This window comes from Peromyscus maniculatus, chromosome 9 (assembly GCF_049852395.1).
Source record: "Peromyscus maniculatus bairdii isolate BWxNUB_F1_BW_parent chromosome 9, HU_Pman_BW_mat_3.1, whole genome shotgun sequence".
NCBI lineage: Eukaryota > Metazoa > Chordata > Mammalia > Rodentia > Cricetidae > Peromyscus > Peromyscus maniculatus.
Genome location: NC_134860.1, coordinates 46,464,004 through 46,488,311, shown reverse-complemented (window position 1 = coordinate 46,488,311; position 24,308 = coordinate 46,464,004). Strand labels below are relative to the sequence as shown.

The following is a 24,308-nucleotide window of genomic DNA, read 5'->3' as shown; positions in this document are numbered from 1 at the left end:
CAGTAGTAAAGTAACTCCTAAATAATCAATTTCTCACATTGCCTTTGGTTTTCAGGAAACCTAAGCAAAGACAGGGCAAGTGCCTTAAAAACAGGAGTATCTGGCAAGCTTAGGATTACTCAGCAAATGACTTGGTTTCTTCAGGGTCTGAAAACGAAGTTAAAGGAGGTCTTGCAAACCATTTTTTTCGTCACTTCTGCACAACTTCGTTTAACTGAGACCACACAGTTCAATTGCTTTGAATGGTTGCCCAAAGTAGAAAGGATTTCCCACGATCAAAGGCGAAGGGGAGGGGGTGGGAAGCTAGCATTGGCTTAAAGACATCTGAGTTCTGATCGCCACTCCTAATCAAAACTGGATTTAATGAAGTTAATAAGTTGGTACTGAAACGACTGTGAGTCGCTAAACCGGAAGCGAGCCGGTAATAAAATCTACATTTGGGAAGGCAGAGGTGAGATGTAGGGACCGTCTGGCTTTACAAAGATCTGTTGCACCAAACCTTTATCGTTTCTACAAAGATGCCTGGCTCTTTGGATTTCACCTTGGGAGTGTTCCCTTCATAGATAAGAAGAGAAATTCAATCAAGCCAATCAAGTTCCGGCTTTCGAAACCTCCAGGTTTAGAAAATGGTCAGTTTCCTCCACTCCTCCTGGTTCCTTCTAATCTCACGTCTTCTGTGTCTGTGCGTGTCCCTACCCACCCACCCCCTCCACTCAAATATCCGGGAAGAACAGCTGCGGAGGCCGAGCGCAACTTCGACAAACAGCCTGGTGCCCAGGGCTCCTTTTCCTAAATCTGTTGGCCAACTGTGGCTTGCTAGGAAAACCGTCCCAGCTGTGCCCCGGGGAGCTGAGTTGGGCCAGAGCTCGCAGGCGGTAGCTCCTGGGCTGCACTCAGCCCTGCAGCTGGAGACGGGGAGCACTGGCCTAGCCAGATGCCTCTATTTCTTGTGGGGCTCCCGCAAGGTCCAGGACCTGGCCTGAGACTAGCAGGTCCCTTTAGCCTGGTTCCCAGACCTGTAAGAGCACGAGGCCTCCCAGCCAGGACCAGGGGGTGAATGACCCCGCCCTGCCACGCCCGCAGCCATGGAGCCCGAGTGAGGGTGGGTGTCTTTGAGACCTTTCAGACCTAGCGGAGTTCAGGGATCAAGGCAACTTCAGGGTTTGGAAAGCGAGTTGGGAGGTAAGGGTCCTCCGTGCGAGCCGCCTGAAGCTTGCAAGAAGCCGGTGAGCGGCGTCCATTCTGCTAGCGCTGCAAATGCGGGCGTGGAGGAGACCGGGGACGAAGGCTTTCCTGGGATCCGGAGTTTCGCTGCAGGAGACTTGGGAAGGGAACAGCTGCTCCCGGAAGCTTGGGGAAGGGGGTCACTCAGCTTGAGGTCTCCTGTAGCGCTTCAGACCGGGGCGCCCAGCTGGGCCTGCCCTTGGGGACTTTCAAGGACAGCCAGGTAGTGAATATATTGAGTTGGGAGCCGGGTACTGACTCGGAAGCTTGAGAAACTCGCTCATCCCCTTACTGCCGCCCCACACCCCCATTTTGTTTCCCTACGAGCGTCGGCTAGTTTTGGTTTGGGATCCGATGCGGCAGCCCAGAGGATCAGAAACAAGTTCTGGAATGGGAGCAGCTCCTTTAGGTGTCCCGGGAGTCGCCAGGTTGTCAAATCGTCCCATTCCAGTACCTGCAGTGCAGAGGCCTCACACAAGTGCCGGTCGGTCTCCATTTAATCAAAAGCCGCCAGCCGGGCCAACAACACAACACAAGTTCGAAGCCCAGAACCTCACGCCTGGTGAGAAACTCGCCTGGTGAGAAACTCGCTATTGTTATTAAGACAACGCTGTAACCCAAAATCAGGTACGCCCGATGTTAGGTGGAGTCTCTTGCATGCAGAGGTGTGTTTTAATCATGCAAAAGACGCACACAAAGAAACCGGGCAGGTAACCGATTCATCCCATACAAATAGAAGTAGAAAACAGGATGGGAAGGTGCTGGGTTCTATTGGTCCATGACCTGTCCCTGAATTCTTGGCCTTCCTCCTAAATCATCAGGAAGGACAGCAGCCCTTTTTCTTTGTGCCCCTGTCACGACATCTGCATACTCACATCTGCGAGCAGAGCTCTACGCACCCCTGTTTTTCTTTTGTGATCCCCCCTCACCCTGTCAGCACAGGTTGCTCTGATAAACACTGATTCTCCCAGAAATGCCGTTTCCGTCTTTGGGTTGGTGGGGCGTTTATAAAAGACCAAAGACTGCTCCTGCGATGGGGAGAGCAAAACTCCTAACGAGAGCTACCCCGATATTTTGGGGGGGATTGCCTTTGCAACTGCACAGATTATAGGGTTTGTCTCAGACAGAATTCACATTACGAGTTTAGCTGTAGTACACCGGTGTTTTGAGACACGTTGTGTGGAATTGCTTGGAGCTTGTCTCTTTCCAACTGCTTGCTAATAGCCATGTTACTTGTGTTTTTTAAAAACTGTTTTATGCTCAATTCGAGCAGGATGTATACATTGTTTGGAAAAGGTGAGTTTTTTTCTGATGGCAGCGTTGGGAAGGAAACGGATGTAGGAAACTTGTGTGTGGGGAAGTGGCTGGAGAGGAGGAGGCAGGCGATGCATTTGAAAGGCCCTCAGCTATGCCACGGCCCTGCAACCAAAGGAGGTCCCTCCCAAATGCTAAAGAGAATCAGCCAGACTTCCCCTCCCGCCAGCACGATGTTTTATGTTTAAAAACCAACCGGCTGTTGACCGCAAACAAACAATAAGCAGATTCAAATAAAGGAGCCCTCCCAGGTCCAATCCATTTAGTCAAAGAAGACGGTAGGTGCCAGGGCGGCCCCACCGTCCTCAGGGGAAGGGAACTTCAAAATTTGTTTTTTCTCCTAGAGCGCAAGTCTAGCAACATGCGGTCTAGGAGTTACTGTTATTCCTCAGCCTCCTCCACCCTTTTACCTCCAATTCTTAGTGGAAACAGTGTTTTGAAGAAAACAAATAAACAAGGGGAATGAAAAAAGAATCTCTGTAGCAGACATAATGGTAAACTGGTAAGGTCTGAATTGACCCAGGTTGGCTCCAGGAGGAAAAGGGATGCTCCTGAATCAGATGGAATAATTCCCCCGGCCACCCTCACGTGACCCGGTGCCAATCTTACCCCTCCTATTTGCAAGGGTAGGAAAGGGGCTTTCCTATTGGGGATTCCTTAGTCTACTTGATAGCCCGGGGGGCCGTTTCCAGCCCGAGGGCTTCCTTAAAAACAAGGTGCCCATTCCTAACAGGCATTTGGTGGCTGGTTACTTCCGCCGCCACCACGTTGGCTAGCTAGCTCATGAAGGGAATACCAACAAATAGTCCTTGGGAAATACTGACTGTGAGCCCTTGTTCCCACATGCTCCGGTCAACATTGGAGGCTAGGTACTTAGAGACAGGTATTGGGTCCATTAATGCCCTCCTTGAGGCCCCATCCCAATCTCACGACCTTAACCTCCAGAAGCCTTAGAGTACTTTACAACCAGATGATCAAAACCCGGAGTTATTAAAATGTTTCCAGAACCACTAGTCACATTTTAGGATCATGAACCATTAATAAAAATCTCCTTAACATTCAAATGGCTGTAAAACGTGTTGATAGGGGATTACTGGGGCCTAATGGGCGTTATGTGATAGATAACATGGTCTCATGGTCTCGAATAGTGAGGTTGGGGAATGGGCGTCTGACCACAGTTACTCGATTATCAGCTTACAGCAGCTAAATCTTTTTTTTTTTTTTTACTTGCAATGCTCTTAAGAAAAGGCATTGTTCCCAGCAAAGCCTGGGACTTGTGTTCATCATTTAACCTCTGGACAACCGAGTACTGTTCTGGAAAGAAGAAGAGGAAAAAACCCTGACTGTGGGCGTAAGGTCACCTTGAGATGTAGGGAGGTGGGTTCTGAGCCACTGTCCCTCTCTTCCCTGGCCTTTTTGTTTTCATATGGAACACTTCATGGATTTGCGTCTCATCCTTGCACAGGGGTCACACTAATCTCTGTATAGTTCCAATTTTAGTACACGTGCTCCTAAAGCGAGCACCCTTTCCCTGGTCTTAATGGAGCTCTACCTGAAAGGCTGTGGTTTGGGAAGTTCCAGGCCCTTGCCGGGGGCCAAAGGGGGAATATCCCGCAGTTGGTGGAATATCCCGCTGGACACCGGCGCTCTTGGAAAAGACAGCTAGCTCCCTCCCAAGGCTCTCCAGAGGGCGGAGGGGGCGCCTTTGAGCATTGCTGACCTGATGGAAGAGACTCGCAGGAGTGAGTTCCAGCCGGGGGTTTGGGGGGATATTTGGCAAAAGCACCGCTTTCCCTTTCTCCCCTCCCACCTTTCACTGAATAAGCAAGCTCTGGGAAAAGTGCAGAAAGCCAGGTCGCCTCTGGCTGCAAAGCCCACACTTGCACCCCCCCTGGGGACGTCCCCTGCCCGCGCGGCGCCCCTAAATGACGTTCCGGTCATTTGGAGCGTCTAGAGACCTTACCAGGCAGGAGAGGTAGAGAAACACTCTAGCGTCTGAGGGGCGGCACTCTGGCCAGTTGCATGGGACACTGAAAGTATGACCCTCCCAACCCGAGCCTCTGACTGGCACCTCTTTGAGGAAAGGGCCTCGAAACTCCGGTGACCTAAACCCCTCTGTCTGCTGCACGTGGTCCGGCCGCCAGCTCCCCCGCAGAGTGGACATTCGTGCTGACCCCACGGAGCAGAGATGCCGCCCCATCGGGGGAGTCCGGGAGCGCCAGGGACCGGGATGATCCGAGGGCGGTGGCGTGAGGGTGACCCTCAGGATGCTGCTATCTCCTCCTCATTCTGCCCATGTGGACCCAGGTCCTTCGTACACCATAGCACCCTAGCACAACCCCAGGCCAGCGGGCTAAAAAGGCCAGGCTTCCTCCCTCAGCTCCCTGCGGTGAACAGATGCAGGAGCTGAGCTGGGTTTGGTTTCGGAGCTCCAGGCCTGCATTGGGCCTGAATCCCGGAACCGAGTGTTTCAAGGAGGGGGAAGACAATCAGCGACAATCAGTGATGTCCCCAGTCCTTGCAGAAGTGCATCCAGCCCAGCACCCAGGGCCTAGGGACGGCTGGCGGTGGCTTCCGGTTCCAGCCTTACCAGCTGGTGGATGGAGTTGCCTGATACCCAGTGCCAGGGCCCGTTTAGACGGCTGGTTTAACGAATTGACCTAAAACGAAATTTGAATTCGTGTTTGAACAACAACCGGTGCACACACAGGCCCGTTGCTTCTGCACTGATAATCCAAGTACATTTGGTCACCTCTGAATTCTTTTTGGTTCTAGAGTTCCAATACGATTTATTGCTTAGCAGTAGGAAAACTTTAGTACGGGGGGGGGGGATATTTGGGTACAATGTGATATGTGTGGTGTTTATAAAAACACTTCAGCTGAGGGTATAGCTCAGTTGTAGAACATCTGTCTTACATTCATGAAGTCCTAGGTTCAATTCCCAGTACTGCCATAAAAAATAAGAAAAAAAAAAAACAAAAAGGAAAGATGTTTTAAGAGTGAAGCCTAATGAAATTAGGTAATTTTAGAAAGAGAAAGCTACATATTTTTTAAGTTAATCTAGTCTATAATTGAAATGCATTGTTCAGCAGCTCTTCTGTTTCATAAAATTGATTTTATTTTGAATTCACGTCTAAGCTGACCGCTTGAAGCTTTAGAAGGCTCATCTGTTGGTTAAAGCACTCATCTATTAGCTACTCACCTTTTAATAAAAGCATGGATTTTCTTTAGTCTTAAAATTGTCCACGGGCTGGGTCCCTCTGATTTAAAGACAGGAGGGGCACTTGGCACGAACAGGCATTCACATTTTCCATTGCATATAATTTGAGTTGATTAAACCACTAACTGATTTCTGATCACTTAAAATAGGCGCATAAACCAGGCATGGTGGTGCATGCCTTTAACCCCAGAACTTGGGAGGCAGAGGCAGGTGGATCTCTGAGTTCGAGGCCAGCTTGGTGTATAAAGTGAGTTCCAGAACAGCCAGGCCTACATAAAAGAGAGACCTTGTCTCAAAAATAAAATAAAATGGGCACACAGCCTCATCCATTTACTCCTCCTCTCCCTTCGTATATAGTTGAAGTTGTGGAATAGAAATATAGACTTTTAATAAAAGATACCCAAGGGGACAGGGGAGTTGCTTCAGTGGATAAAGAAGCTTATTGTCTGATGACCTGATTTCAATTCCAGGAACACATGCTGGAAGGAGAGATATGTCTCCTGAAAGATGTTCTCTGACCTCCACATGTGTGCCCTGGCGTGTGCGCATGCATACACACACACACACACACACACACACACACACACACACAGAGAGAGAGAGAGAGAGAGAGAGAGAGAGAGAGAGAGAGAGAATAAAATAAATGTAGAAAGATTTTGTTTTTTGTTTTGTCTTGTTTTCCCCCCATTTTCTTCAAGACAGGGTTTCTCTGTATAGCCTTGGCTATCCTGGATCTCGCTCTGTAGACGAGACTGGCCCAGAACTCACAGAGATCTACTTGCCCCTGCCTCTTGAGTGCTGGGATTAAAGGCGTGCGCCACCACCACCCAGCAAAAGACTTTTTTTTTTAAAGGCACCTAATTTGATGCCCTTCTTAGAGATTTTTATCCTGTGTTTCAGGTTCCTTTGAGCTTGTCTACAGAATTCCTTAGAATGAACAGATTCCTTCAGGAAATTATATAGAATATTGGTTTTGTTTATGTATGCGGTCTAGGTTTTTCTGGGGAGAAGATTTGCTACCATTATCAAATTCACAACAAGATCTGTAACCATCCTGAATGAACAAACAGCTATTCATCTTTGTGGTGCATGTATGTTGATTATGAACCGTGAAGTTAGAGGTAGAGACGTTTCTCAGCAATGATCAGAGAAAATAGCAACCCTGTAGAAGGCAAAGCCACCTTTAACTCCTTAGAAGCTTCTTTTACTTCTTTTATTTTTTTTATTTTGTGGTTTTTTTGTTTGTTTGTTTGTTTGTTTTGGTTTGGTTTTTTGGTTTTTTTTGAGACAGGGTTTCACTGTGTAGCCCTGGCTGACCTTGAACTCACTCTGTAGACCATGCTGGCATCGAACTCACATAGATCCATCTGCCTCTGCCTCTGCCTCTGCCTCTTGAGTACTGAGTGCTGGGATTAAAAGTGTGCACCACCTGCCGGGCGGTGGTGGCGCACGCCTTTAATCCCAGCACTTGGGAGGCAGAGGCAGGCGGATCTCTGTGAGTTCGAGGCCAGCCTGGACTACCAAGTGAGTTTCAGGAAAGGCACAAAGCTACACAGAGAAACCCTATCTCGAAAAACCAAAAAAAAAAAAAAAAAAAAAAAAAAAAAAAAAAAAAAAAAAAGTGTGCACCACCAATGCCTGGCTGAAAGCTCGTTTTATGTTAAATATCAGAAGTCCTTCTCTTTCTAAGTCTCACCCAGGTGGGCCTGATTTGAATGGTTTCTCACGAAGTTGTTTATGTATAATAAACTTCAAATTAATAAAAGGCCTTGTGGTTTGAAAGAGCATGGCTCCCAAAGGGAGTGGCACTATTAGGAGGTATGGCCTTGTTGAAGAAAGTGTGTCACTGTGGGGGTGGGCTTTGAGGTCTCTTTTGTTCAAGCTTCCATTAGTGTGACAGTCAGTTGACTTCCTGTTGCCTGCAAGATATAGGACTCTCAGCTCCAGCACCACATCTGCCTGCACGCCGCCATGCTCCCTGCTGTGATGATAATGGACTGAACCTTTGAAATGTTAAGCAACTCCCCTCAATTAGATGTTTTCATTTGCCCGGGTGGTGGTGGTGCACACCTTTAATCCCAGCCCTCGGGATGCAGAGGCAGGCAGATCTCTGTGAGTTCAAGGCCAGCTTGGTCTACAGAGCATGTTCTAGGACAGCTAAGGCTATACAGAGAAACCCTGCCTCAAAAAAAAAAAAAAGTTTTCATTTGTAAGAATTGCTGTGGTCACGGTGTCTCTTCACAGCAATAAAAACCTAAGACAGGCCTAACCAGGAGTGAATTTTTGTTAATATTTCCAAATGAAATGTACAGTAGAAAATTCAGGGCTGGGATATAGCACAGTAGTAGAGCATTTGTAAAGCTCCATGTACAATCTACCATAACAACACACACACACACACACACACACACACACACACACACACACACACACACACACACTTGTGCACATGAGTAGAGTATTTTCATTTAGACCATAAAGTCTGTTTAAACCAAACAACCAAACAATTATTTGCCCCCAATCAACAATTTAGATAATTTAAGTTGAATTGGTATGTTATCTCTAGGTTTCCTCTAGGGCTCTCTTCTCTCTGTCCCTCCACCCCTCTCCCTCTTCCCTTCCTCAAACTTCCCAACCAGGCCTCAATCCCTCAATCTTCCTGTTGAAACATTTGTTTGTTCAACTTAGTTTTCCTGAGACATCTTAAAACAGTATCTCATTCTATGTATCCTTGCCTGGCTTAGGATTTGTTGCCCTGGAACTTGCTAAGATCCTCCTGCCTCCCCTTCTCAAACATTAGGATTAGAGCCATGCTTTGCTCTGCCCAGCTCTGTTGAGAGTGTATTTCCTTTAAAGCTTGACGATGGTTGAAGTTGGACAAAGCGATAGGTAAAGGATGTGAGTCGGGAAGAAGATGTGGCTGTACTGTTGGAGTGAGGGAGAGTCAGGATGAGATGGGGACCCAGGGTGGAATTAAAGACGCGCAGTCCAGATAGTCTTAATCTACACACCTTGTCTGTTATATCCCCAACCCCAACTCCCCAGCTTACCGCCGTCCGTGTCTGAAAGGCTATCTTCCATTAGTGCAAGAAGAAGTCTAATCTGTAGGTTTATTTAGCATTTGATCCCTTTGCAGAGGCCTTCATTTAGAGTCACCATTGCAGCCAAGATTTGGATCTGGTCCTAAAATAGTCTGAACCAGGTGACCTCAGGCAAGGAGACGAAAGATACTAGCAATTTATTTCATATCAGCTCCCGAGCCATCATCAGATGATAACAACCCTTGGACACTGCTAATCTCTGCTTGATTCAAACTGGTGACCGCAAGGTGAAAGGCAAGGGCGTTATCTCTGAGCGACTCATGTGGCCTTCCGTAGATTGCCAGTTAGACCCGCACAATTGAAGCCTCTTCTTCAGTGGTTACTTTCAAAATTTTTATATCCAAAGTCTTTGGTCTTTGTTGGACTGAAAGGTAGGAGGGCTTTATCGAAGAAAATGCCCGAGAGCTAAGATGTGGGAGTTTAGAATCCAATACAAATTTAAAAGGTTGGGCAGATGATTGCATGTTCTCTACCCAAGAAACTGTGAACAACATGCCTGGAACTAGAAACACCTCTGGAAATGAATGTTTTTTTGCATGCCCCTCCCCAAACACATATGGAAAATACACCTTAAAATGTAAAATAGCAAGTCTTGGAACTGGTTTTATTGCTTCGGAAATGGCTTAATATTTGCAAGTGGTAGGGTCATTACAGACCATAGACTAATTTGGCATCAGCTCAGGCCTAACAGAAGGGCAAGTGAGGAAGTGATAGAGGATAAAGTGAAGGCTGTCCTGGTCCATAAAAACTGCCCTGTGCGGTGGTACCCCAAAGGGAAAAGGCTGAATGGCCTAGGGGGAAGCACTTTCCATATATGTAGAGGAACCTGCACCAGCCTCATGCCCTGCCTATGGTTCTTGGCTCTAGTTTGAAATCCTAGAAACATACTTTCATTTTTCTGAAGGAATTTTTCCCCCACCCCATCCCACCATCCCAATATCCTCATTAAATGGTTGTTTGATTTTGCTAGATTTCTCTAGAGTAGACTGATAGATTAAAAAAAATGTTGAAGCGGTCTCAAAACAATGAAGGCATTTTAATAATATGCTTTAATTTAAAAAAATGTATTCATTTGTTTGTTTGTTTGTTTGTTTGGCAGGGGTATGGAGGTCAGAGGGCAACTTGTGGAAGTTATTTCTTTCCCTCCTCCCACTGGGTAGGTTCCAAGGATTGAACCTTGAGCCACAAGCGTGGGCCTTGTCGTGAGCCTTGGCCACAAACACCTTTACCTAATGAGACATCTTACCGATCCTAATAATATGTTTTTTAAGGTCCGTGTGTTGGTGGTGGTAAAAGCAATTTTCGGTATTTTAGCAGGGAGTGCCCTTGGAGAAGATGAAATAACAACCCGACATATGCAGGATCGCAGTTCCCAGCAACCAGTGCCAGAGAAAACACTGTGTTCTGCCACAGGGTCATCCCTCCAGCTTTGCTGCCTCACTTTTTAAAAATTAATTGATCTTTGCAATCCATTGTCTGGTATCCTCTCCCCCGAAATGACGCTGCAAATAAATGCACACTGTAATTACTGGTGAGGAAACAAAGTAACCACAGATGGACACATTGTATCCAGCCTGTAAAGAGACACCCCTTACGGAAAAGAAAAAGTGGTGTATTTTAGAACACTGTGCCATCCTGTGTGTGACTGTGGTAAAGTAGCACAGGAAACAAATATTGAAGTATTGCTGCTGTTTAAAACTGCCCTTGTCTCCCTTGTCTTGCTGATACAAGCTTCAGACAGGGTAAAGAGAGTCACGGTATTTGCCTCAGCAGTTAAGAGACAAGCCATCATGGAGAGACTATATCAGTGGTTCTCAACCCTTTGGGGGTTGAACTACCCTTTCACAGGGGTCCCATATCAGATACTCTGCATATCAGATATTTACATTACCATTCATAACAGTAGCAAAATTACAGTTATGAAGCAGCAACAAAAACAACTTGTTTGAGACAAGATTTCTTTGTAGCCCTGGCTGTCCAAGAACTTGCTCTGTAAACCAGACTGGCCTCAAACTCACAGAGATCCATCTGCCTCTGCTTCCTGAGTGCTGGGATTAAAGGAGTGCGCCACCACTGCCTGGCCAACAAAAATAATTTTATGGTTGGGGGGTCACCACAACATGAGGAACCGTATTAAAGGGTCGCAGCATTAGGGAGGTTGAGAACCGCTGCCCTCTATGGAAGGGATTGTAATTCCAGGACTCTTTCATACTGTGTCTGTTTGTTCCATGAGAGATGGTCTGTGTAGAGTCCAGAACAGAGAAGATAGGAGACAAACCCTCTCTTCTCTTGGACCATTACAACATCTTCATCCTGATGAAGGTAGGGATAATGGTGATGATTTTTTAAGAGGGTCTCACTATGTACCCCTGGTTGGCCTGACTGGTCCCAAACTCACAGAGGTGCATCTGCCTCTGCCTCTGAGTGCTGGGATTAAAGGTATGTGCCACCAAGCCCTGGCTCGCATAAATCTTAAGCTAGTAAAAATTTGACTAAGTGATTTTGTCACTCTTTCAAGACCTAACCAAGGGCCAGAGAGATGGTCCAGCAGTTAAGAGCACTTGATACAGAGGCTTTGGGTTGGTTCCCAGCACCCATATGGGGGTGGCTCACAACCACCTGTAACTCTAGTTCCAAGGAATCCAATACCCTCTTCTAGTCTCCTCAGGAACCTGCACAGCTGTATGTATGGTATACGAAATACATTCAAGTCCACATTCACACACATAAAATAAAATAGTAAATCTGAGATCAGAGAGAGAGACTGGGAAATTTACACTTTCAGGGATGGATTTCATTTCATCAGGTCTCTCTTCCATTTGTGTTACATTGATCATTTGAACAGATTTTGGGGCAAAGGAACTCTGTGCTTCCCCTGTATACATGCAGTCAGTTTATTCTGCTGGTCTTCCTGAAGCTTCTTAATTTTTCCTGAGTTTTGGTTAATTTTCCACAACCTCATCTACAAGTTGATTTTTTTTTTTTTTTTGGAGGAGAGACATCTAATCTCTAGGCTTTCAACATTGTAGAAACCTTTATCTAACATAATTTAATAATGAGCTCTACAAACCAGGAGGGTGGCTCATGCCTGTAGTCCCAGCATTTGAGGGATTTGCCATAGTTTGAAGTTAGCCTTAGCTACAGGGTAAGGTCTTGTCTCAAAAAACAAACAAACAAAATACAAGGCAGAAAAAAAAAAAAAAAAAAAACCTTCTCTCCCTCTCCCATAGTGTGATGGTTAGTGCTGATTGTCAGCTTGAAAGGGTCTTGAATTACCTAGGAGACAAACCTTGGTTCACATCATGAAGGATTATCTAGATTAGGTTGGCCTCTGAGCTTGCTTGTGAGGGATTATCTAGATTAGATTGGTCTCTGGGCATGTCTGTGAGGGGTTATCTTTATGAGGTTGGTCTCTGGGCATGCCTGTGAGGGGTTATCTTTATGAGGTTGGTCTCTGGGCATGCCTGTGAGGGGTTATCTTTATGAGGTTGGTCTCTGGGCATGCCTGTGAGGGGTTATCTATTTAGTGAGGTTAAATTGAAGTGGGGAGGCCCACCTTAATTTCGGGTGGCTCCGTTCCAAGGGCTGGAGTCCTGGATCGAATGAAAGGAGGTAAAAACTAGCTAAGCAAGAGCCTTAATTTTTTTTACTTCCTGACTGCAGATACAGTGTGGGCAGCTGCTTCAGGCTCCCACTGCCTGGAGTTCCCTGCCATGATGGACTGACTGTACCCTCAACCTGTGAGCTGAAATCAACCCCTTCCCTTGAGTGTCCTTTGTTGGTTATTTTATCACTAGGAAAATAATACAACAAAGCAACAACTTCTAGATGTGTTAGAAAATGTAAAATCAACACACACACACACACACACACACACACACACACACACACACATACACTCAATTTCTATTATTTAAGAGACTGGCCCTGAGTTCAGTCAGGGAGTACTTCAGGATAGTAGTTCAGCACTCACATCTGAACGTGGATGCTCTTGGTTAAACCCCAGCTTCTCTGTAACATGGTAGACCTTTCAGGCTTGAAGATTATTCAGCTCAGTGTCTGGCAGGTGGTAACTGCACCATAAAAGTTTCCTGTCAGGCCTGGAGTGGTGACGCACTCCTTTAATCCCAGTGCTCTGGGAGGCAGAAGCAGGCGTATCTCTGTGAGTTCAAGGCTAGCCTGGTCTACAGAGTTGAGTTCCCAGACAGCTAGGACTGTTACACAGAGAAACCCTGTGTCGAAAACCAAAAAAACCCAACAAGCAGAAAGCCTCCTGGTAGTATAATTAGCATCACTATTCGTGTCCTCCCTTGACGAGCAAAATAGTCAACAGTTTGGGTTGGTACTGACTGCGGTCATTTTACCCACAGGACAGGAACAGAGGTGCAGTAAGACAAACCCAAGAAAAAGCAATAACGTGTGCTACATCTGTATGCTATAGAGAGGTGCAGACCAATGTGGCCACATGGATGGGTTCATTTAGAATCGTATCTGTGCCTGTCACCAACCGTCTATTTCTTTCGCTCAGCAATTGCACGGACCGTGAGGATTTTAATCCCCAAATACATTTGGAAAGAAAGAAGAACAAAGACGGATTTGGCAAGGGGGTGGGGTCCACTTGTAGTGAAACAAATCACCTTACTGTTTTAGATGGTAAACTTAGTCCTCGCCGTCTTAGACTTCACGTAGTTCTCCATCCCTGCAAGTGGTTTATTCCTCCGCTTCAAGGCTTCCAAATGCCCACCCGTGTTCACCATCCTTGAGACTGATCCTGGCATCTTATTACCATATGATGTGCGTTAATTCATCTCTAGAAACACTGTCACAACGTGGCTTTAATTTCCTTCTAACCATGGCTCACACAGAGCTTCCAACCCACTCCACACTCCGTCCTCCCCCAAACACTGGCTGCATTTAATAGGAAAACGAGGTACATCGGTTTAGTAATAGAATAAGGAAGAGCTTATAAATTGTGCTCTTGGTTTTAAAAAGAGGTAAGGAAATAGCTTGGGATTAAAAAAAAAAACACACTATGCAAATCAGCTAGTATTGATGGTGACAGAAAGAAGAGAATTTGGTGATGAATTGGTCCAAATAAAGTTACTGAGGGTGGCCATTTAGCACTCTAAGGAGTATTCCAGAAAATGAGTAAGTCAATAGAAGAAGGGCTGGTAGCTGCAGAAAGCCTGAATAGGCAAAAGGGGCCACGTCTTCAAAGAGTGAAGCATTTCTTGAGCACGAAGGTCTTGCAAACAAGCAATTTAAGATGGCATAACCCCAGTGTGTCTCAGGATGCAAGCAGGTAGATGAGATGTCCTTTGTGAGGTGTCCCATGGAACAAAAATCTGAGGTAACCTACCCGTGTCTAAAGAGGTTTAACCTGCCTGACAGGAACAAGTTGGGTCGGACTGGGTTGGATCATCGAAAGGACTGATTTTAATTAAAGGGCATGCAAATAAGAAACATCTCAGTCATAAGGGGAATGTATAAGAGACACCCCCCTACCTCCCAGTTTCAACCTTATAAAGCTGGCCTGGGGAGACGACCCATTGTGTGCCGCTCAAGCCTAGCACCCATTTAAAATCTGAGTACACCATGAATTCAATGCCCATGAACAGTCCGGTGAATGGAAATGACTTCTTTCCATTTTGAGAACTGAACATAGCTTCTTAATGAAGAGGAGGGGCAGACCCGGGTGACTCCAGAGCTCACTTAGCCAGTGACCAACATGACAGAGGAGGATACTCGATGCCAAACTCTGGCCTCTGTGTGCACATTCAAACACACACACACACACACACACACACACACACACACACACACACACACACACATATACACACACACACATATACACACACACACATACACACACACACATACACACATACACACACACACATATACACACACACACACACACACACACACACACACACACACACCCCAAAACATGTAAAGCTAGGGAAGGAAGGACACTTATTCTCTATATAGCTGAGGCTAGCCTTGAACTTCTGATCCTCCTGCCTCCATCCCCCAATATTGGGACTACAGGCACACTGTTGCAGCTGCTCTCAACATCTTATCCAGCTCAGAGTGGTCTCAAGTTCTTGCCAATCCTTCCCCCACCTTCTCAGAGTGGAGGTCAAAAGCATGCATCACCATCTATCTAGCCCTCTGATTGGCAGTCACATCACAGCAGGTTCATGCAGATCTGCTTTCTTCTACAGGACATAAAGGCACTTAAGAAGAAGCATTCCCTTTGCCATGTCCGCTTCCTTAGGAGAAGGGAAGGGCAGCAAGCACAATGCCAGCTTCCAGGGTCTGCTGAGCATCTCTTCACACGGCAGATACTAACTGTATGCTAGCAATCAACAAATTAAAAAACAAAACCACAAAGTTTTTATGGCCCTAGAGGTATTTAGAGTGTAAGTCAGGATGGTCACAGGAAGGATTGTCAGGGCTATAATTTACCCAAAATTGAAGTTTTGTTTAAACTTTTTTTTTTTTTTTGGTTTTTCAAGACAGGGTTTCTCTGTGTAGCTTTGCGCCTTTCCTGGAACTCACTTGGTAGCCCAGGCTGGCCTCGAACTCACAGAGATCCGCCTGGCTCTGCCTCCCGAGTGCTGGGATTAAAGGCGTGTGCCACCACTTCCCGGCTTAAGTTTTGTTTAAACTTCATTTTGGATTAGGAACTGGAGCCAAAGCTAGTTCAAGTGGTAGAGTGCTTGCCTACCATGGCAACCAGACTTGGTAGTACATATCTGTAATCCCAACATTCTGGAAGTGGACACCGGGGATTAAAAGTTCACTGTTATCCTTGGCTGCATAATGAGTTTGAGACCATCCTGAGCTACTTAAGACTTTGTTTCACAACCCCACCCCCTAAAAGGAAGAAGAAGAGGAGAAGGAGGAGGTGAGAAAGGTAAGGGGAGGGAGAAGAAATCACAGAGATAGCTTCAGCAGATAGTGAAGGGGCTACTCTGTACCCGCCCTCTCCTGAATCTGGAACACACACTTCTGCTTCCGTGTAGCTCACCTTTATATTTAAGTGAGAACATGATGATGGGTGGTGATCATAGCAGCTAATCCAAGCCAAAGAAGACCCTGATGGATATAAAAAGGTGTGTGGGCAGGGCGGTGGTGGCGCACACCTTTAATCCCAGCACTCGGCATTGGCAGAGGCAGGCGGATCTCTGTGAGTTCGAGGCCAGCCTAGTCTACAGAGTGAATTTCAAGATAGGCTCCAAAAACTATGCAGAGAAACCCTGTCTCGAAAAAGAAAAAAAAAAAAAAAGTTGTGTGGGAATTGACAGGACAAATTCATTCATTGTCAGCACTCCAGTGAATGGAAATTCTTTCTTTCTTTTTGGTTCTGGGGACTGGACACAGGGCCTCACACTTGCTAGATAAGTGCTCTACCACTGGGCTAAATCCCTACCCTGCCCCCCAAACTCTTTCAAACCACGTTTGCACAGGACATTCTGATGCACAGAAGCACCTTTTGTCATCGTCTGGGTGTGCTGGGTGTGGAGAGAATGCGTCATAGTGCTTTGCCCTGAGCACACACGTGGGTCTTCAAGCCGGTGGCCACTGAAGCTCCATATGGTGTCATGCGTCCTGGCCCTGTGGTGTGAAGGTCGCTGCCAACAAGCTTGGCTTTGGTTTGAATGTCTTCGAAACTACCCGCTTCCATACCAATTGCTCCACGCATCTCAGGGAAAGGGGAAAAAACAAAACAAGAAAAAGCCGGGGTTGTTGTAGGAACTGGGCGAAGTGGAACTGAAATCGGCAAAAGCAATTAATGTTTTGGACAGACGTACTGATTGTAAATTAAAGAAAGGCCCTTTTGGAAAAGAAAGTCCATTAAGAAACCACTTAATGTTTAATTACGAGTGTTTGGAAATTCTGCAGCAGAGCAGCCTAGCCAAATAGGTCATCAAAACCTAAGCAGACACAGTGGCTGATGCAGTTTCCCCTTTGAGCACCAGGTAGACAGACACATGCATGCAAACGCAGAGCAGTGTATTCTCACACTCCCAGCCGCTGCTGGACCACGTAATTATGACTGTCCCTGCGGTGAAACGTGATCTTGGAAAATGCCATAAAAGAATTCCTCCCAAGTGTTTGTTTCTCTCCTCTTCCTCCTCCTCCTCCTCCCCAGTTTCCATTTCTTGGCTCTGTTCTTTCTTGTAGTAGCCTTTCTCTCTCTCTTTCCTGCCTCCAGTGGTATTGTAAGGTTGAATTCACCAGGTGCGCAGACTTCCTCCCCAACTCTGACACTTCTTTGGCAGAAAGCACAGGTAGCCCAGCAGGTATTGTCAGGGTCAAGTTAAAAAAATAACAAAACCTGCCAATGCAGATTTCCTTCTAGCGGCGCCCGGCATGAATGGGTTCTCAAAAAGGCTGCTGCGGCTTTAACATTTCCCTTTTTGCAGCTGGCATAAAGTTGGCAGTCCATGCACAGCTCACCGCCTTCCTCCTCCATCCTTGTCAGGAGCCAAGGATGGCCAAGGCCTGCCTTCCACCGGGTCAGGGAGAGGAGGGCGAGAGCAGAAGTGATGATTTTCGTTCTACTCAGAAAACATTCATTGGAAAAGATGCTGGTTTTCAGACCCCGTTCAACCCCAGGCTTTGTAAAGCACTGGAGATGTTTGAACTAGAGGGAACTACGGTGCTGTGGGTAGTGGGTTATAAGAAAACAGCGGGGCTCTTACCCACTTGCTCCTGTAGCCCGGAAACTAGTCAGTCACTTTTGAGGAGAACAGGATCGGTTTTGTTTTTCCCTTTAACTTCTGTGGCCTAGTAGCAAACCCTAGCAGATTCCACTGGTAATACTCCTACTAGGGGGAAAAAAATTATAGCACACATGCTGTTGAATTTGGAGGCTTTGTATAGTTTCCAAAGCCTTCTGGACTCTGCCTTTCAATGGGCCTTTGGAATGACTGGTACTCCCAACGTACTGTCGTGGGGCAGTGAGATGGGATGTTCGTTTAAATCATTCATGATTTCTAGCTACACGTCCCGATTTTCTGCTATTAAAAAGTAGGGGGTGGGGTGGGCGCTGGGCAGTGGTGGCGCACGCCTGCCTTCAATCCCAACACACGGGAGGCAGAGGCAGGTGAATCTCTGTGTTCGAGGCCAGCCTGATCTACAGAGCGAGATCTAGGACAGGCACCAAAACTACATGGAGAAATCCTATCTTGAAAAACAAAAACAAAAAGAAACAAACAAAAAAGTAGATGGGGAGGGTTTCAATTTCTGTCTCCCCCCCCTTTTGTTGTTGTTGTTTTCAGAGGTTGTTGTTGTTTTCAGAGGTTGTTGTTGTTGTTTTCAGAGTTGAAGACCGAACCCAGAGCCTTGTGCTTGCTAGGCAAGCGCTCTACCACTGAGCAAAATCCTAACCCCTTTCTTTGGTTTTTTGAGACAGGGTTTCTCTGTGCAACAGCCCTGGCTGTCCTGGAATTCACTCTGTAGCCCAGGCTGGCCTCAAACTCAGAGATTCACCTGCCCATACCTCCCAAGTGCTGGGATTAAAGGCGTGGGCCACCATGCTCAGCTTATTGTTTTAAGGTAGGATCTTACATGTCTTAGACTGTCCTCAAACTCTGTGTAGCCAGGATGATTTTGACTTTCTGGTTCCTCTTGGCTTCGCCTCGCCAGGGATTACTGGCATGCACTGCTATGTCTGGTTTTCCTGGTACAACAGATGCAACCCAGGAGAACTCATATGCAGGTGTAGGGACCGCAGTTTAAATACCCTGTAGGAGTGGTCTTGAGCAGCTCCAGGGAGGAGCCGCCTGAGAGGGGCGGGGTTTGGAATGGGAGGGGTGGGGCGGAAGTGTAATTTCTGGGGTGTAATCCCTAGAAACTGGAGTTACAGATGATTGTGAGCCCCAGTGTGGGTGCTGGGAACTGAACACAGGTCCTGCGCCAGAGCAGCAAGTGCTCTTAACCACTGAGCCATCTCTCCAGCCCTCTTGTAAATAATTCTAATAGTAACAGAGAAGAAATTGCCTCCACCCAACCTCCACTTTACTATAGTATCAGGGATTGAACTTGGAGTCTGTGCATGTTAGTCAAATGTCCCACTACTGATCTGCACCCTCCGCTTTCTTCCACGACACATGGTCAAGGCTCAGTGTCTTACCCTGCTACTTGGAGTTCACAGAAGTGTTTGTCGGACCTCAGCAAATGCACAAACACCTGGGAGTTTCATGAATACAGATTCTGAACCAGTAGGGCTGGGGGACAGTTCAAGAATTGACATTTTTAGCAATATCTCCAGAACTGCACTAAGAGCACCATTGTTTGTTTGTTGTTTTTTTTTGTTGTTGTTGTTGTTGTTGTATTTTTATAATACTTAGCCTAGCCTAGCTGTTAAAAGCAGTTTAGCTCCATGCCTGTTCTACTCCCCACCCCACACCCTACATTCTAACAAAAATATCTTTCTTGGCATTCCCTGGCAGCGCTCTGCAGTGTGCTCAGATTCACCTTCTATTCTTTTTGCCTGTGAAACCATTGTTCATCCTCCAGACAGCTCAGATATCACCATCTCTGTGAGACCCACCCACCCACCCAGCTGCCCTGCCCCGTTACCAACTAATCCTTCTGTCTACCCAGTTCTCACAGCTCTTTGCAAGGACTGATGTTTAGCACTTATTACAAGTTATCATAATTGTTTGTTTACACGATTGTCTTTCCAGCCAGACCATGAGCAACACAGGGCAGGAGGCCAGGCCTTATCCATCTTCTAATCTCAGCCCCTGGTATATAACCAAGAACACAATGGTTTCTTAATAAACATTGTTGGGTTTGACTAATCTCTCATGACCAGTCTTTTGCAGAATTCTTTCTTTTCTTTCCAGTGTTGAAAGTTCAAAATTAGGGCCTCACTCTGTCACTGAGCTATATCTCTAGACCTAGCAGAATTGCCTAAAGAATTTTAATGGCAAGTGTTTTTAGATAAAAATATTATTTTAGGCGAAATTTGTTCCTTCTGCCCAGTTTTATTGTGACCCTAAAACTGATCTGAAAAATAAAGCCTCTTATAAAGAATTCAGCCATAATCTTGGTAGAGTTGACATTTCAAAACCTGAAGATGTTTTGAACACCAAAATAATGTCACAAGTGGAATATTTCATACCCTCTTCCTACATAGGTAAAACAGCTTTCAGACTGTGTATTGGGTGTAAACAAAACATAAATAAATTATGTGTTTATACCTTAGTTCTGTCCTAATATTATGTGTGTGTGTGTGTGTGTGTGTGTATGTGTGTGTGTGTGTGTGTGTGTGTGTGTATGTGTGTGTGTGTAGACTCTGAAATACTTTTGGTCCCCAGCATTTTGGACAAGAGATAGTCAACTCATGGTATACCACTCACTCTAATAGTTAATTATAATTATCATTGATAATATCTATTATTTGTCTATAGAATGCCTACTGTATAGGAGGCACTTTGCTTGTTTGTTTGTTTTTGAAATAGGGTTTCTCTGTGTAGCTTTGCGCCTTTCCTGGATCTCGTGCTGTGGACCAGGCTGGCCTCGAACTCACAAAGATCTGCCTGCCTCTGCCTCCGGATTGCTGGGATTAAAGATGTGCGCCACCACTGCCCGGCTTTTGAAAGAGTTTTGTTTGTTTGTTTGTTTGAGGAGGCACTTTGCTAATCAGATTTTTTAAAGTTCATTTAATTTTTATAACCATTAATTTTTACAATTATTAATTTTTACAATCATGATGGCACCTGCCTATATCCCTAGCACTTAAAAAGCTGAGGCAGGAGGATTACTATGAGCTTGAGGTCAGCCTGAGCTACAGAGTAAGATTCTGTCTCAAACTCCCCAGACTTCACGGCCACTTAGTTTGTTCTTTTTTAAAGATTATTTATTTATTTATTATGTATACAGTGTTCTGTCTGCATGTGTCCCTGCAGGCCAGAAGAGGGCACCAGATCTCATTACAGACGGTTGTGAGCCACCACGTGGTTGCTGGGAATTGAACTCAGGACCTCTGGAAGCGCAGATAGTGAGTGCTCTTACCCTGCTGAGTCATCTCTCCAGCTCCAACACAACCACTTAATTCTTCAGATAAGGGAAACTCAGACTCTAGAGTTAGGTCCAGTATTACATCCCTTGGAAATGAAAGAGTTGGGATCTGAAAGCTGACCCTCAGGTCCAGCGCAGGATCTTAGCCACTTATCGGATGCTAGGAGAACAGGCCCTGCTCTGTGGCTCTGCTAGGTGTGCCTTTCTCCCGATGACATCCACCAGTCAGGAGTACTCCAGCTCCTCCAGAGCCAGAACATACTGTCACTGACAGTTTGGTGTGGTTCCCAGACTCTTCAGAATTAGGTTCTTAAGCCAACAGTACTGGAATATAGGAATAATAAAAGTTGTTATATAGTAATATGTACCTTTAAGATGTTTACTATTTATTTGTATGTATGTGTGTATGCCTGCATGAGCTTATGTACACTGCATTCAGGCAGGTGACCTTGGGGATCAAAAGATGGCACTGAATCCCCTGGAACTGGAGCTATAGGCCATTGTGGGCTGCCACATGGGTCATGGGAACCAAACCTGGGTCCTCTGTAAGAGCAGTAAGTGTTCTTTGTGAGACAGGGTCTTACTATGTAGCCCTGGCTATACTGGAACTCACTCTGTAGACCAGGCTGGCCTCAAACTCAGAGATCCGCCTGCCTCTGCCTCCCAAGTGCTGGGATTAAAGGTGTGCGCCACCACTGTTGGGCAAGAGCAGTAAGTATTCTGAAGGGCTAACCCTAATATGTGCCGTTTAAAATCAACAGTTTCAATCCTAACCCCTAGTAGTAAGTCTGAATTCTGAAGCACTGAGAAATGTATACAGCAGGTATTGTTTTGAGACTAACATCTCTAGCTCTCTAACCACCCCTCCCCTCCATGTAGCCAAGGATGACCTTGAACACCTGCCCCCACTTCTCAAGGTCTGGGATTACAGCCTGTGGCATCATATACAGTAGTGATGGGGATCAAACCCAGGGTCCTTTGCATTGTAGGGAATCACTTGACCAATAGTCACATCCCCAGCACCAAGTCTACACAGCATTTTGAGATATAAGGAACAACTGAACTATGACACAAGTACCCTTAATATCTCTATTCAAGAAAAAAAAATCACACACCTTATGAAAACATTGTAGTCTGTCGGGTGCAGGGATACACGCCTCTGTACTCCAGCTACTTTGGAAACTGAGTAAGAAGATTGGGAGTTGGAGGCCAGTATGGACTTTGTCTCAAAACACAAGAGGGCTGGCAAGATGATTCAGTGGGTAAAGGTTCTTGCTGCCGAGCCTCTTGACTTAAATTCTATGCCCTGGAGCCAGAATGTGGAGGGAGAGAGCTGGCTCCTTCAAGTTGTCCTCTGACCTAAGTGAATTTTGGCAGTCTCCCACACACACGCCTAAATAACACACAACATAAATAAGCAATGCAGAAATTGAGAAACTATATCTTTAGTTTATTTATAGGAATATTTTGCCCACATATGGGTGCTGGAAATTGAACTTGGATCCTCTGGAAAAGCAGTCAGCACTCAGATTTTGGGATTAGCCCAGTGGTAAATTACTTGGCAAGCATGTGCAAAATAGTAGAACAGGCAACAGCAAGGTAAAGAAGACACTAATGTTTGTTTCCTGTGTTTACCATGAAAGAAAATGCTAAATTTCCCTAAGAGGTTAATGAATTTTAATGTTTTTTTTAAATTTTTTATGCAAATTCACAGATCACAGAATTCTGTGTGCAGTGGCTGTAAACTGTAGCTGAGTTTTGGGCTGTAACCTTGCGCTCTCTGAAGTGAGTGTGCCTGACTTTTCTGGAGGCATTGCCAGTGGGCAGAAATCAGTCATGTACTGGTATACATCGTGTGATAGAAATGTCACAAAGTCAGCAGCGAGAGTGGTGTGAAATGAAGGCACATAATATAGAAGAAGAGGGGAGAGGCTGACAGTGAATGCATGTAATCCTCCTGCCTCAGCTTTCCAAGAACTGGGATTCCCCGGTATGAGCCACCATGCTCTGCTGGTTATATGTTAGGTAGAAGGAATTTTCATAGTCTATAGAAAGAGGTCTGAATGATGATACATTCCGGTTTCTATCCTCCAAAGAAGCCTTTTTTTTTTTTTTTTTTTTGGTCAGGGCCGAGGATTGAACCCAGGGCCTTGTGCTTGCTAGGCAAGCGCTCTACCACTGAGCTAAATCCCCAACCCCCAAAGAAGCCATTCTTATAGCCTTCTCTGTGTTTAGGAAGCCGCTGGAGGCTCCCTTGCTGTCCCAGGACCACAGGGGGTAATGAACCATTGGACTGCTCTCTCTTCGAGGATAAGGATTACCGTGTATCTCTAGAAGGTCATTGTCCAGCAGGGTGTCCAGTGCAGAACACTAGCATTCAGTAAATGTTCGTCGAAAGTTGAATAAATAAATGAATGGAGGTAATTTAGGATCAACTACTATAAAACTTTGGTCCAGGGTGTTAACGCTGGGAATATAATTTTGTAAAGTTGCCTTTAGTGGGAGAATTGGACTAAAAAAAAAGCTTTCTCACTCCTTCTCTGGTCAGCTCACTTAGCAGGAATATGAGGGAGTTAAATCATAATTGAAATCATCTTATCTGTAAAGTCAGAACATGCTTTTAGGGCAGCAAAAAAATCAAGAGACTTCAAAGTTTCATTTGCTTTTTTATTTCATTAACAAGAACACAAATAGACAAAACACCAGTGGCTATGAGCCGCTCGGCAGCCAGAATCCTAACAATGTACATACGGGAAAGAACAGCATGGGGTCGATTTACACAGCTTGTGAGCTGGTGGGACGTCACGTGACCCCACATTCCTCGGAATCGTCTGACATCCGCAGGTGGTTCTCCCAAAAGATCCAGTTTCTCACCTATGCTTTGATATTATTTGCACACTGATTAAAACGTCTGTTGTCCATCTACATGGAGACAGACTTGCTGAAGCTGCATGGAGCTGACATGTATAGTTCCCCAGGTGGGGAATGATTCAAGCAAAGCTAAAGCTAATGGAGTCAAGAAACTTAATGGAAGAAGATGGTAGTTCACCTTCAAAAATCCATGATAAAAACTTCAAATCAGACTGTTCTTTGTGTGTGGCCCTTATCTAGGAGTGACTTTGAGGATGTGTTCTAACTTTAGACTGATGCTGGAGTCAGTAGGAAGTCTACTGGCTTAGAGCAGTGGTTCTCAGCCTGTAGGTCGAGACTCCCACAGGAGTCATGTATCAGATATCTGCACATCAGATATTTACATTACAATTTGGAACAGTAGCAAAATTATAGTTATGAATTTGTACTTTATGGTTGGGAGTCTCCACAACACGAGGAACTCTGTTAAAGGGTCACAGCATTAGGAAGGTTGAGAACCACTGGCTTAGAGAAAAGAAGAAGGCACACTCAAG

At 45.7% G+C, this 24,308-nt stretch overlaps 2 non-coding genes across 2 annotated transcripts; both read right to left on the bottom strand.

Moving 5' to 3' along the window:
• Positions 1 to 3,958: 3,958 nt before the first annotated feature.
• Positions 3,959 to 4,062, bottom strand: LOC121832511 (U6 spliceosomal RNA). Its single transcript, XR_006076154.1, has one exon. It is a non-coding gene; the product is annotated as a U6 spliceosomal RNA (small nuclear RNA).
• Positions 4,063 to 23,024: 18,962 nt separating this feature from the next.
• On the bottom strand, positions 23,025 to 23,101 carry Trnaa-agc (transfer RNA alanine (anticodon AGC)). The gene has a single exon. It is a non-coding gene; the product is annotated as a tRNA-Ala (tRNA).
• Between the last annotated feature and the right edge of the window lie 1,207 nt (positions 23,102 to 24,308).